General features: G+C 37.6%; 1 protein-coding gene across 1 annotated transcript in view; it reads right to left on the bottom strand.

The window, feature by feature from the left end:
• The window catches only part of ofcc1 (orofacial cleft 1 candidate 1), a 163,235-nt gene that overhangs the window by 19,271 nt on the left and 128,464 nt on the right, over positions 1-15,500 (bottom strand). The window lies entirely within an intron of this gene.

A 15,500-nucleotide genomic window follows, 5' to 3' on the forward strand; every position in this document is an offset into this window, starting at 1 on the left:
TGTTCAGGTACCAAGTACACTTATGAACCACCTTATGCTCGAACATGGTATTTGTTATGGCCAATCCATGGCTAGCACAGACGTCCAAGAACAAAACATCACTTGGGTTCAGATAAGGCAAGCCCAATCACCTCCTTTCAGGTTTCTCCATCGTTGCCCACATGAGCATTGAAGTCTCCCCAGAAGAACTATAGAGTCCCTAGGTGGTGCCCTTTCCAAGACCCCTTCCACAGACTCCAAGAATGCCAGATACTCTTAACTGCTGTTCGGTGCATAAGCAAAAAACAACAGTCCTCTTACAAATAACTTTTGGCTTATGTGATTATAACAAAATTAATTTAAACATAGAACGGCAGTTTAAAAAATACTTTGGCAAGTACCTTTCTTTATATTTCATTATGCTTACATTCTTACATTCAACCAAATTATGATACTTGTCTCCCAAGCGATTGTCATTACAAAGGTTGCAGATCCTCTGGTTTCTATCCAGCCCTTCATATCTTCCAATGACCTTAGGAATTCTGGTGTTGTTCACTCTAAAATTACAAATAGCCTGCCTATAGATTTGGTTTTCGTATAACAGATACTTTTCCAGTTTAAGCTCTTTAATCTACATAAATTACACATGATTTCATACTTCTGAGCTTTGTCTTTGCCACTTTTGATGAATGAACAGATCTTTCAGCCTTTGTTCAACAGTTTATTTCAACCAGTTCATGTTGTTACACTTCTGTGTGAGCCAGAGATAAGACAAACCACAGTCATCCAGTATCTGCTTAATCTGCAAGACCCATGGTGTTGCTATTACACCTGTATTACGCAGGCTGAAAAAGTAGTTGTAAGTTATTTGCCTGAGTTTGGTTTCTTTACCCTCTATTAGCCTGCCCCAGTGGCCAATAATTCTCTTTACAACTGCGCCACAGAGTGGGTCTCCTCCCAGCTCCCCATAGACCATGCTATTGCAGGTTGTCATTTTCACGTGTAGGGTGTACTTAAGGATTTTGAGGTGTAGTTTTTCCAATATATCTAATTTTTCAAACCCCCACACTTCACATGCATACAACATAACTGATATAAATAACTTGTCAAAAAGATCTACTGTGATATCTACAGGTAGATCAAATTTTCTACATTTACAGAAAATGGAAAACATTGAACAGGATGCTTGCTCATGCAGTTCCTCAAAAGCAATTGTGAATGAACCATTAAAATTCCTAATGACACCTAGATATTTAAAACAATGGTCAATCTCTAGTTTTTGTGCATTGCATACACACTTTAGTTTGCTAATGACAGCATTTCCACAACAAAAACTGTGACTCCAGTTTTATAACTATTAACCTTTAATTTCTATTTCTTACAGAAAGCACACGTATCTATTGCTTTCTGTAAGCCATCTTTTGTTGTAGGCATAATAATTGTATCATCTGCGTACAACAGCTCGATATAGCTATTTATGATGGATTCATCAAAATTACTCGGTTGACAGACAGTGTGTATTAGATAGTCCTCTAGCTCAGATTTAATACCATTACTGAATACACATGATTTGACTTTTTATTTTTATTTTTTTTTTTACATATTCATTACTACATGCAGAAAAATGGCATTTAATACCTGGTTTTAAAAGTTTATACCAGTGTACACCCCTCCAAATTGTATCAAACATCTTACTTTAATCAATGAAAGAACAAAACAGCCTTTTCTTTTTAAAACAATACAGATCAACAATGTTTTTTCAGGAAAAAAGATATGATCAGTGGTGGAGTAACGCCTCCAAAATTCTTCCTGAGTTTTCCTCAGGATACAAATATCCTCACAGAAGTTACATAACCTTCTATTGAATACATTTGTGAACAGTTTACTCAGACAACTCAAAAGTGTGATGCCTCCGCTGTTAAACCAAACACCCAGTCTACAGGGATAACAACCGAGTCCAGGATCTTGTTAAACAAAGAGAAATATAGCGGGCATAAAAATGCATACAGTGCTTTTAATTTAATCTTTCAAGACTCGGTCTATTCTGCTTTTCCTTGTTTGAATTTTAGAATAACCTCCTTAATTTCTTTTTCAGTAAAACTAGCATTTAAGACACTAAACTCAGAAATGTGTCCATTACAGTCAGCTTCAGAAAACTCATTCATCAGTACATCCCAGTCAGACAGTTGTTTAAAATGCCCATGAAAGTCTTTATGCAAAATTCAACAATGTTATTTACCTTTAGCACAGCCATTAATCATCTTCCAAAAGAGCTTTGGGTTTTTAGACTTTATACTCATCAACTCTCCACTAAATGTCTTCCTAACGGCTCTCTGTGCTTTATATAACTCTTTCTTATAGTCTTTACTTTTTGTCCTTACCCATTCAGCACTAACCACATTTCTATGTATTATGCTCTGTCTTAACTTTTAAGTATTCTTGTCATTTCTATCTGCATTCCTTGTTAAACCACATTGCTTTTTTACAGGATGTCAGGATTTTTCTCTGCTTTATCATTTTTTTAGGAACTGTAACCTTCGCAATAAAACAGCAAACTGCAAACCGTCTTTGTTATTTCATCCCCTGACATTTTATCTAGGCCACACAACAATTTGTCAAGATGTATATTTCCTATAAACTCGTGTTTTTTCTTTATCCCATTTATTAATTTGTACCTGTTTTTCAGTGTTTATGACTTTGAGGTTTAGCTGATCAGTTACTGGACTATCTGCCCAATAATAATCCCTTCAAGGATTTACATCCTCAAGCAATTCATTAATACAATGCTTATCAGAGAACACAGAATCAAACTCATGTTTATAGAAATTTCTTGCCTTGCTTAAAACAAATGGTGACCCTATCATGTAATCAATTACACTATTGTCAACTGTGGTTGTTTTCCCAATGTTTACATCATCATTTACATTCAATATGCAAAGAGTAGGATTTCTACACAATTTCAGTTCAGTTTTATTTATATAGTGCCAAATCATAACAGAGGTTATATCAGGGCACTTTCTAACAATGCGTTACCAGCTTTACCAAAATCTCTATGTACGATGTATGATTTTCTCTTTATTGCAACACGATATTCAATTTTTCCCCACTGTCTTCATCTAGGTTCAGGTTATCATCATGTCTTATAACATCATCTTTTTCGTGGGTATGGGAATTCATTTCAGCACAAATGGTGGTTTTCAATACCAATATCTATGACGGTCCATACAGGACATTATATTATCTGGGCCTCTCACATACATACATTCTCCTTTCACATATGTGTCTTTTCCCTTTTCACATAAATACTGTATATTCTTTTTTCACATACATGTATTTTTCTGTACACCACCACAATGGATTTGAAACGAAGCGATCAAGATGTGATTGAAGTGTAGACTTTCAGCTTTAATTCATGGGGTTTAACAAAAGTACTGCATTAACTGTTTAGGATTTACAGCCATTTTATACATAGTCCCTCATTTTCAGAGGCTCCAAAAATTAGAAAATTGACTGAACAGTAAGTTTCGTGGCCTGTTCCCTTGTTATTTCATGGCAATTTAAGCAGATAAAAAGTCTGGAGTTGATTCCAAGTGTTGCATTTGCATTTGGTAGCTGTTCATGGGATGTCTCAATATTTGGTCCAAAGAGGTGTCAATGCAAATGAAGGAGGCCATCATTAGACTGAAATTAACCTATCAGAAAGATAGCAGAAACTTAAGGAGTGGCCAACATTTGTACATTCTTAAAAAGAAAGAATGCACGGGCGAGCGGAGCAACAACAAAAGGGCCGGAAGTCAATGGGAGACAACTGAAGTGGATGACCACAGAATTCTTTCCTTGGTGAAGAAAAACCCCTTCACAACATTAAGCGTGGTCAAGAACACTCTCAAGGAGGTAGGCATATCATTGTCAAAGTCTACAGTCAAGAGACGCCTTCATGAATGTAAATACAGAAGGTTTACCACAAGGTGCAAACCACTGGTAACACTCAAAAACAGAAAGGCCAGATTAGAATGTGCCAGAAAACATGGAAAAATGCCTGCCCACTTCTGGAACAATATTCTTTGGACAGATGAAACCAAGATTAACTTGTACCATAATTATGGGAAGAGAAGACTATGAAGAAGGAAAGGAATTGTTCATGAGCCAATGCATACCACATCATCTGTCAAACATGGTGGAGGCAGTTTTATGGCATGGGCATGTATGGCTGCCAATGGAACTGGTGTTTATTGATGGTGAGACTGCTGATAGAAGTATTCTGAAGTGTACAGGGCTATACTATCTGCTCAGATTCAGCCAAATGCTGCAAAACTGAGAGAATGGTCCTGTTAGTACAGATGGATAATGACCGAAAACATACTGTTAAAGCAACCCAAGAGCTTCTCAAAGCAAAGAAATTGATTATGCTTCAACATACATATTGTACATACATTCTCCTTTCACATAAATACATTTTCACTCTCACATACATATATTGTCCTTTAACATGTATATATATATGTTACATACACATACATAAACACACATATATATATAGTCACTCTCACATATGTACAGTATATACTTTACACTCATATACATGTATTTTTCCTCATCTTTTTGGTATGCTACACTTTGATTGGAATGGGAAGTTACTCCTTGAGAGCTCTTTTTAGACTCGATAACACCATACATAAAGATGGAGGTAGCAAGGTGTGATGTCAAACATTAGTTTACTTTGGAGGTGGTTTGAAGCCCAAAGCCATAACTTTTTCATCTGAAATGATTAGTACATAACCAAAGAATAATATGAATCTTTATTTCAGGATAATTGGTTCTGTAAAAATAACAGCTTGTGAATAAAAATGACCTCCTGATGACATATTTTGAATACCTTTGGAGGATTTTGCAACGTTTATGGATGCAGTTCCCTCTGGGATCACCACTTTCCTTAAAAGTGCAGAGATTGCAACAGGGTGTCCAATACTTGATCCTACACAAATTCCAGTAGGTAAGGAAGTCGGGTTTTCCCTACCATTGTGAGACTTAGGCGCAGCATCTAAGCATTTTTGTGAAGTGCCTAAACCAAATTAACTGAAAAAACTATGCTGAGAATTCTCTACCGCTCTGGAGAGAAAGGATAACGTATTGGCACTAATATAAGACAATATTTTTCTGAAACTTAAGTTTAACTAATATTTCAGTACTAGACTATCACGTGTTCATTCATTACAACAGATAAGCACGGGGGGTGGATCAGTCATGCTTTTTGCTTGTGTTGCAGCCACTGGCACGGGGAACATTTCAATGGTAGAGGGAAGAATGGATTCAATTAAATAACCATCAAATTCTGGAAGCAAACTTTGCACCGTCTGTAGAAAAGCTGGAAATGAAACTAGGAATGCTTCTACAGCAGGATAATGATCCTAAACATACCTCAAAATCCACAATGGACTACCCCAAGAGGCGCATGGTGAAGGTTTTGCCATGGCCCTCACAGTACCATGACCTTAACATCATCAAAAGTCTTTGGACAGATCTCAAAAGAGCAATGCATACAAGACAGCCCAATAATATCACAGAACTAGAAGCCTTTTGCAAGGAAGAATGGGAGAAAATCCCCCAAACAAGAACTGAAGGACTCTTAGCTGGCTACAAAAATCATTTACAAGCTTTGTTACTAAGTACTGACCATGTAGGATGCCCAAACTTGTGCTTTAGGCCCGTTTCCTCTTTTGTTATTTTGAAACTGTAAAAGTTTGAGATTGAAAAAATAATCTTGCTTAAAATAGTAAAGAAATGTGTCATCTTTAACTTAATGCCTTTTGGAAATCAGGTCATCTTTTACTCGTTTAGCTATTAAAAGTAACAGAAATTTTGACCAGGGGTGGCCAAACTTTTTCATGCCACTGTATATGTTTGGAAGAGAAAATATACTGTATGTAGATGAAAGTGAAAATACATGTATGTGTTGAAGAGTAAAGTGTATATATTTGTGTGAGTAGGAATATATGCATGTGAAAGGAGAATGTATGTGTGAATGAGAATATATGTATGTGAAAGGAGAATGTATGTGTGTAAAGGGTGAACATATATGTATGTGAAAGGAGAATGTATGTATGTGAGAGGGCCAGAATGTAATATGGCTTGTACAGTCCCTTATAAGCATCTCCAGTGTATCTATGTCATCTGTTTTAGTCTCACTGAAACGCAATACATAATATTTTTTAGGTGCACTTTTATTTTCCTGTGCACAAGTCTAACTATCGAGGTGGCATCTTGCCCTGCCCTTCATTTCTCGTGCCCCCCAAATGGTGCACTGTGCACGGTGCTTTCCTTAATAATTGTGCCTGTAGCTGCAGGCAGTTTTTTCCTCCTTGATCCCGCTGATGCGTAGAGATATTTTCCAGCTGTACTGTTCCAGTTCATCCTCCTTGTACCTTCTCTCCAGAATGTTTTTGTCAAGTTTTTTATTATCCACCGATGCAATCAGTTGTTTCTGCACCGCTCTGAGTATTGCAGGTACCACTGCCTTGATAGTGATGAGCACAATTTTTGTTAAATCTTCGGTACCAAAGTCAGCCAGGATTAAGTCCATTTCAGCTTCAACTGCTGCCATTATATCTGCATGCATAGTTTCCTCCTGGCTCTAACCTTTCATACTCCTGATCATGGCATACTGTTCCTCATTTGTCTCATACCTGTTGGAAAAAAAAAAACACTTTAGATCTTGGAGCCTTGGGCTTCTTCCAATTTGGTGGTCCTCGGACTCCACTTTCAGCACTAACGCTGGGCCTTACACCCCCAGTGTTGTCCTTTGTGTGTTCATCTGCATCAGACAGGTGTCCTCCATTTATACGTCCTTTGCCCTCAGCCTTGCAGCTCTCACTGTTTTCAGTCGTTATCCCCCTTTCCTGGGATTCTTTTGTACTTGAGATGCCATAATCCTTGAGTTGAGTTGCCCTCCAATCTACCTTGAGTGCAATTTAGTCCACTCTGAAGATTTTTCAGTTTTTCCAACAATTCTGCTGCACTCAACTCATAAGTCCAGACCAGCTGCCACCATCTTGGACACATGCCATCTAATGAAGTCTGTGGATGCAAAACAGGCAAACTGTACACCCAAGCTCTATGAGTCATATGCTACCCAAGAAGAGTGAACCATAACAGACACTACTGGATTGAATGTAACCTTATAGAAAATTAACATGCAGTCATAGGGATTGCCTCTTTCCACTTAACCAGCCAACCTTTTAAATGACCACAGTCTGAAGACCCACTGAAACACTGGCAAGAGCACTTGCTGGGTCCATGCCTCCACATGCCCAGGTATCTTGACAAAGTAATGTGTGGGCACGGATATGAGTATTGTGATTATGGTCTCCTGCTCCTACCAGCAGGTACTAAACAGAAGTCAAAAAAGAGGCATGTACATCAGAGAGAACAATGCTGACTGGAGAAAGTGGGCAAGAGTCAGACTAATGGAAACAGCTCGTCTCCCATAGGTTATTCAACCCAGAGTACAAAACTGACACCAACACATCCAGCAGATACAATATGATGAGGGGGCATGATGCCATTGAACACATACACCAATCTGCCACACAACCAGTCACCAGTTTTAATGTTGTGGCTGAATGGTGTATGCTCCCATGAGACACTGTACTCATGGCAGAGGGTGCACAGAGAGTTCTGAGATGAGCTACTACTCCTTACCAAATAGTTCTTAAAAGAAGTCACTGAATGAAAGTGGGTGCTCACAGTCTTCAATTGCTGAATTATAGAGCTGTAAGAGGCTGACGCATGTGTGAAATAAGACTGTGGTATACAGTCATTAGAATATCTCCAGAAATAAATGCAAATTAATCAATTTGTATAATCAAAATATTTCAATAAAATGTCAAGGTTACTGAACAAAACTTGCATAATAGTGAAATAATACAACTACAAAATGTACCCCCAGACACTATTATTTGCACCCTTAACTAATATTTGGTTCCAGAACCTTTGGCAAAAATAACTCTAAACGTTTCTTGTAGGCGCATAATCCGCCTCAACTTTAGTAGACTTCTTCCTAGCACCTTGTCCTGGAAGCATCTCCTTTTTATGCAATAAAATCATCATTCATTGGTTAATCCAGGTTATGTGAACACTGACAATTAAGCACAGGTGAGTATTATGTGTTTTTTTTATTTTGTTTGAGGAACTAATTAAAATTCATCAAAAGAGTGCCAATAATTGTGTCAAGTGTACATTTAATCTATATTTGTATTTGTATTTGTATATGTAACTTTGGACACTTTATTAAATATTTTGAGCATTTCAGCTAGGACTGTATGTCTATATAATTGGGGAGGAACGTACATTTGTTTGATCTTCATCTGTTTTTCTTCTTTATTTTTTTAGCCAAAGTGCACCACTTTCACATGCAGTATTACTGCCCAGCAAAGTCCATGTCCTTTTAATAAACACAGGCACGTAGCCTTTGCAATCATGTCTCATATTGAACTTCCTAATGCTCCAACTGTGGATTCTGCATTTGCTCCAACATCACTCCTGTCCTTGTCTGCCAGTTTGCTACTGCCTCGGGCCATTGTGGCCTTCAGCGATGTCAACAAAAACAAACCCATCCACTGTAATGTGGCTTGCACATGCAGTTGCGTGGGAAGGTTTGCATGCATGTACCCACAAATGTGAATGACTACATAGACACATGCACAGACATACTGTGTAATGCACTCTGTATGCAGGTTAACAGGCTTGCATTCATACACATTCATACATGCATATGAATGCACATACACAGTGACCACATTGCTCTTTGCAAGAGGTGACTGGGGGGCTGGGAGGACTCCCGGGACCCCACACTTATACACATGTGCACGGTCACACACACACACACACACACACACACAGACACACACACACACACACACACACACACACACACACACACACACACACACACACACAACATAAACCAATAGATGCACTCTGATTCTAGACGACCCCTCCTGTGCCACTGAAGCACTCAGCTCCTCCTGTCCTCTCCTGGTGTTCCTGTGTTGCTGTTATGGGTTCCTGTTCAGGAGCTGAGGGATCTATTGTTATGTGATAGTGGTTTGTGTATCCTGCCATGGCCTGTTGCTCCCTCTGTCCACCTTCCTTTCCAAAGCTCCAGGCGACTGAAGAATAAACCAAGTCAAGTGTTGAGTTATAGTGTGAATTATCGTGTTGTAAGTTTCCAATTAATTATTACAATTTACAGGCCTGGTATATTTTATGATGTCAAAACTCTCATTTACCTTGACGTTTGGTAAAGCAACCCTGTCTCCTGGGAATTATGTTTCTATACAACTAAACTGCAACAACAAATACGTTTTGTAGAAAAAAATAATCGCAGCGGAGTCATCAGGAGATGTTTGGGGTGGATGGCAGGCGCACAAACCACGTGACCGTCACACCAGAGACTGGGGTTTGCATCCACTCTTCTGTCTATGATTAGGTTTAGGCAACAAAAATGCTTTGGTTAAGGTTTAGGGAAAGATATTGGTTTTGGTAAGATGTAAATAAACACACTGCGTCTGAAGTCACTGTTAACTTTTTTTCTGTATTAAAGCAGATGTTTCCCTAACCTTAATCAAGTGCTGTGATTAATTTTAACCATAAAAAGTTATGTAATATTACTATAGTCACTACAAGTGGATATACTCCAAGATCGGATATTTTGGCAGAAAACAAATATTTTTTCTTTGAGCATTTTACTGATATATTCAGTATCAACATATTTGTCACTTGTCAAATACGTAAATTAGCAACATATCCTCATTATGTCATAGAAAACAGTAATCCAGTAGCTATTACGTTTTGCTGTGGCAAATTAGTTGTATACAAACATTATTTTCAGGAAACAGGGTTGGGTGAAGAGGTGTGTCTCCCCATGGCTATCTAAATGTTTATGTTCTGTAGGCAAATGTATCTACATCATATTATTTTGTCTGAAAGGCAAGGTAATATATATCATTTCTAAATTAACTTTTGGAATGAGATTAAAACAATGTTTTATTTTGTCCTAATTAGTCGAAAAAATATGACCCTGGTATCTCTCATTGGTCAGGTGGTACAATCCTGTTGATGTTGTAGATTAAAATTACACATATTAATACATTTTATATGATTAACAGCCAGACTCCCAGACTCAGACTATCATTACCCTTCCAATCTGTGCTGTTTGACTCACAACAGGTTTACTCCCCACCAACCACACTGCTGTTGCAAAGCACATTGGGTGTTCCTAAACTCACCCGCTGGTAACCCATTACCTAGACATATGGAGGCAAATGGCACAAAGGTACGCAAATGTTAAGGTTGTGAAAACATCTCCAAGGCCACCATACTACCCCCCTCCTCTTCCTTCCCCACTTCTTTTAATCGCTCCCTCCCTCTTTCAATTATAACAATGTCACTACCACCAGTACTGGGAAAGTTTCCTTTTGTTGAAAATTAACAGCAAAAGAGCTTTGCAATGGGTAAGTTGGCACTCTACTCTGTCATTGTCATAACAGTGGCTCTGACAAAACAGTTTGCATACCTGCTTAAGTATTACAGAAATTAACACCTCCCTTCCAGGTACAGTAATCAAGAGGGTGACAGGAGACAATTAATTAGGTCCATCTGCATCACTGCCTTTACATAATTAATGGGGCTCATTACAAAACCCCTGGTAATGATGTGGAGTATGCTAACACCCTCATTAGCTCAGAGCTTCATAGCACTAAAAGCACTAGGAAAGTAAAGATTTTTTTTTTTTGCCTCTAACTGAGTAATCTGCAGTGTCAACTGCAGTTTCCTATGAAAATCTCTCAGCTTTTGATATGCTTTTTCCACAGGTTTTGTTAGCCTCTGTGCTAAACCTTAAAAAAAATGATACAAACACAGTCACATTGCCCTTACACAACAAGTCCTCAAACTTAAACGAAGATGTACTGTAGGTCACTTGTCTCTACCCTCAGACACGAGCCATAGGAGCGTACCAGTGGCAGACGTAACAGACCTCCGATGTCATTGTAACAATAATAAACCCGTGGTTAAGTTTATTGAATTGTCACGGTGAGGTTCAGACACAAAAACTACTTGGTTAGGTTTAGGAAAATATTGTTGTTGGGGTTAAATAAGTACTTCCTTAAGGTTAGAGAACGCTCATCATCATGGTTACAATACTAAATGGGTGGTTAAAGTTGTGGAACAGTTGTGGATAAAAGAAACATCCATGACTATTGGTTTCACACAGGGAAACGAACAGTGGTTTCCGATGTGAAACTCCTGTATTTTCTCAACCCATCCACCCACCCATCAGAAGTACTAAAGCCAGTAGAGGTTGCCTACTATAAAATGTAACTATGGGTCATAATAACCTGCTTGCACAGATGACCTATGGGTTTGTTTCTTACAGGAGGTCAGTTTCCCCTTACACTAAGTTTCTCTGGCAACCTCCTTACTATGTCCTTTTTTTAGCAAAAAGAAATACCACCAACATACTGAGTAACAGAAATGCAAAGACATACTTTATTTTGTTTGTATTCCAGGATATGTGCCAAGTGACGACCCAATCAACCACATTTCACCATAAAGAGGGATATAAGAACATTAAATTAATTAAAGCAAAAATGGAACAACAACACACTAATCATGTAACATATGTCCACGTCTGCTACATAGCTTAATCGCAGTGAGGAACAAAAAGTGTGAGGTAATTCTTAAATAATTTCAAGTATGTCAAATGGCATAATTGCTTGGTGAGCTAATACACCCTCTCTCAGCTGTTCACCTATTCATCCACAACATGTGAGGCTAATGGTTTTTGATGGAAACTCATTCTTATAACTTCCTTCCTGAGACGAAATTGAAGAGCACACAAGTAGATTGGTCCTTGACTCATTCACCCTCTTTGCTTAGCCAATACGATCTACTGCTGACATTTTAACCTGAGAGTATTATTTAAACCTTGAAGCAACTCAAATGATCATATGCCATGGAGGAATCTATAATATAAAATTAATTGGTGTGAAAGTAAAAATTAGATTATATTTTATGACCACATTGCGAAAATTACAAGTTTGATAATAATAGGCCATTTGCAGGTTGGTTATTGAATGTGTTTTTTTTTTTATTGTTTCAGTGCTGGAGGGAGATACAGGGTCAGAAAGATTCTGCTGAGTTCTAAGTTACAGCACAGCACATCCAGAAAACTAGTTTTAATATAATTAATCATCTCTCATTTTGTATTACTTGATTAACACAATAATACACATGATTTTGGGAAACTTCTGATGCTAAAGAAGCTACAAATACATTTCCTCCAATAATGCCGAATTTGATAACCTGTTCTCTTATGTATATCTTGAATTAAAATCTGCTCAAAGTTACTGTGTAAAAATAATGAATAATCTGGTTGTCCCATTAGGTTGATTACTCATTATAGTTAATACTGCAGGTGATGCAACAAAGTTTCAAGATCTGGAAACTTCAAGCACTGAAAAACCAAAGATTGCCTGGTTAAGCATTGCGCAAACTGGCTGAAAAAATTGTAACTTGTTACTATTAGAGGTTTCTGGACTTAAACACAGTCAAGCAACAGATTGCTACCTGTTATCAAATGCAGCTGAAAAACCTCTATGGGGTGTTACAGAAGAAGCTCTAAAATTGCTGCTGCATGTTATAACCTACCTTAAGTATTAGATTAACCTTTCACTTGTGATTCTGCAAATGATTTTTCGTTTTCAGTTGCTCTGTCTGGCACCTGACATACAACTGGTATCAAATTGGGTTATACACACAAGGGAGATTTGCATTCCTGTTTACCCCAGATCAGATTTTTTTAAAAATATCATACTATATCCTTTTAAGAGTGTAGAGTAACTTTCTCTATATCAGACTACTGCTGTTCCTATGAGTGCCTTGTTTTCTTTCTCTTCATCTCTCTTTTTCCTCACTTAGCTAATGAAGGCCTCGTGCCACTGTTATTAAAATTATGCCCTTGCCTCTGATATTAATTGCGTCCATTAAATTCATTATTTAATTGCAAGGGCACATTTAGAATACAGTTTCGGAAATGTATTTTTAATGAAAAACACTACATCCTGACCTACTCATATCAACCTTATTCTATCTAATTAAGGATGCAAAAAATCATTAGAGTTGCAAAATATTAGTTTCAGCTCTGTCAGGCTGCTCCTCTGCTTGCCTTCATGAATATATATATATATATATTTCCTGTCTATGATAAATAGTTAATGAGGGAAAAATGACAAAAATTTTCATGTAGGCAAATTAGTCAAATAGGGATATTTCTTTGCTGAGTTAGGAATTAGGAAAGTGACCCTTTTCACAGGAGAAATTGTTACAATAATTATGAAATAATGGCAAGGCCAATCTTAGTTTGATGAGAAATGGCCCACTTGAATAATGTAAAAATCATAAAATGCAATAACCCTACATTTTCATCATGTTGGAGTGTTAACCTGTTAGCTTTTCTATCAGTTTAACAACGCCAAATTAGGGACAATATGAAGTATGCTGTAATTGTTGATTTGGAGGCAGATATGCAGTAAGCAAGGGTGATTTAGCAGTGCCACCACGGCAAAAGTGGTGAAGCGAAATGAAGCACTTTCATAATCACAAACTTTGGGGGTGCAATTTCTGTCAAAGTCTCCAAACATTGGGGGGTTCAATTTTCTCACAATAAACAGGTCCATCACCATCCCATTAGTAGTAGTGTAGTCACCTCTCAGAACCGGGGTTGTAGATCATTAAAGCTTACAAGGTGTAATAAATAGGATGTTGTAAAAAAACAGCAGTTTAACAGTTTATGTATGCAGTGAGTTATGCATAGCACAAATTATCTTATCTTGTGAATGTAATTCTGGATTGTAAGACAATTTCAAGTAAGATAAATGTGCCATTTTCAAGGACCAATTATGTATGTATTATGCAATATTCATCATCTTCTGTACTTTTCACAAGCTCAGTTTTGATAAGATTTTAAATCAAGAGCACATTAAGAGAGGTCACCTACTGATATTATGTCCAGTCAAAATGATGGTTGCTATTCTAGCAATCCTAAGATTTCTATGATGGCACATAGTGCTCAGTAAAGTTTATGGAACAACAGATCAACCCTCAAGCAAAACTAACTTGTATAGACACCAATTGATGAACTGCAATCATTATTTCCATTTGTATGAATCAACTCATTTGAATAATTTAGTTAGGAACAGTAGAATTTTTCCTCATTGACTTAAAATTATTTTGGCTGAAACACTATCAATCACTACTTGAAAAATTTCTGTTAACTGTCTGCCTCTAATCCTGTTTGTAATGATCGCCTTCATTCACACTGTGGGAGGTAAACCTTCAATGTGTAAACTAATTTGCCTCCACATACGTTTAACAGAGGAAATTTATATTCTAGTAATTTTAAAAAAATCATAATCATAAAAATGTTAACATCACAGAACATGTTTATTGTTGGCTGAATCTGTTTTCCCTCCCTTGTAAGACAAGATGGTGAATCAGTTCCTGTCATTCAAGTCCATCTTTCACCAGAGAACATCATGTAGTTTTGGGTTCTATTTTACCCCTCTATAGCCACATGAACATGTGCAAGTAAAGAGCATGAGAGTTAATGAACATGGTGAAGACCAAGCGATGTGTGCCGCTAACAAATCTTACAGATTAAATTAGAGGGGGCTGCAGTCTGATCGCTGCATGCTGTTTCCCTTATCTCAAAAAGTCACATTTTCAATCACTATGCAAAGATTTTACATTGGATGTAGGCTAGGTGCTAATACATTGGCATGCCCAGTGTCATCCTAACTGACCTATACTGGGCTGTCAAACATGTGACAGCCTCTCCTCAGCGATAGTTATTTCATGGAGACACGCATTAATGTAAAGTGGAATCCTGCATGTCCTTATACCAAGTTGTTCACATTAAGGGGATGCCCAGTATAGCATATGCACGTGCATCCCACTATGTATATTGATTGTGCAATCTTTCTTTAATAAAATATATTCAGAAATAGGTTTCCACAGACTAATCAGGCAACCTGCATGCCGAGTTTCTGTTTTGGTAATTATCTTGTACTAATTAGAATGAAGCTAAACACTTCTGAGATGAATTCTCAGCTTTCTGAAGTGTAACTAAAGAAAATTTCAGCCTATTCTATACATCCTCTCGGATATAATATCTTTGTTAAATTAATCAAATTGAATGAGGGAATGATGGACAGCGTGACACCATCATGGCTGCCATTAAATGTTCTTTCAGTATCACAGTCATCCTGCCAAAGCCAGGATTTCTTTCAGCGCTGTACCATAGTAGAAACCTCCCAGAGTTAGAGACAACCAACTCTAATTCCTCCCTTTTACACAGACCAATCTAACAGAGTAGTATCAATGACCTTTTAGCGCATTCTGTCCTTATGAAAACAGTCAATAGCCCAAATAATCACCAAGGGTTTGAGGAAAAGGGAGATACA

Source organism: Xiphias gladius, chromosome 5 (assembly GCF_016859285.1).
Source record: "Xiphias gladius isolate SHS-SW01 ecotype Sanya breed wild chromosome 5, ASM1685928v1, whole genome shotgun sequence".
Lineage (NCBI taxonomy): Eukaryota > Metazoa > Chordata > Actinopteri > Istiophoriformes > Xiphiidae > Xiphias > Xiphias gladius.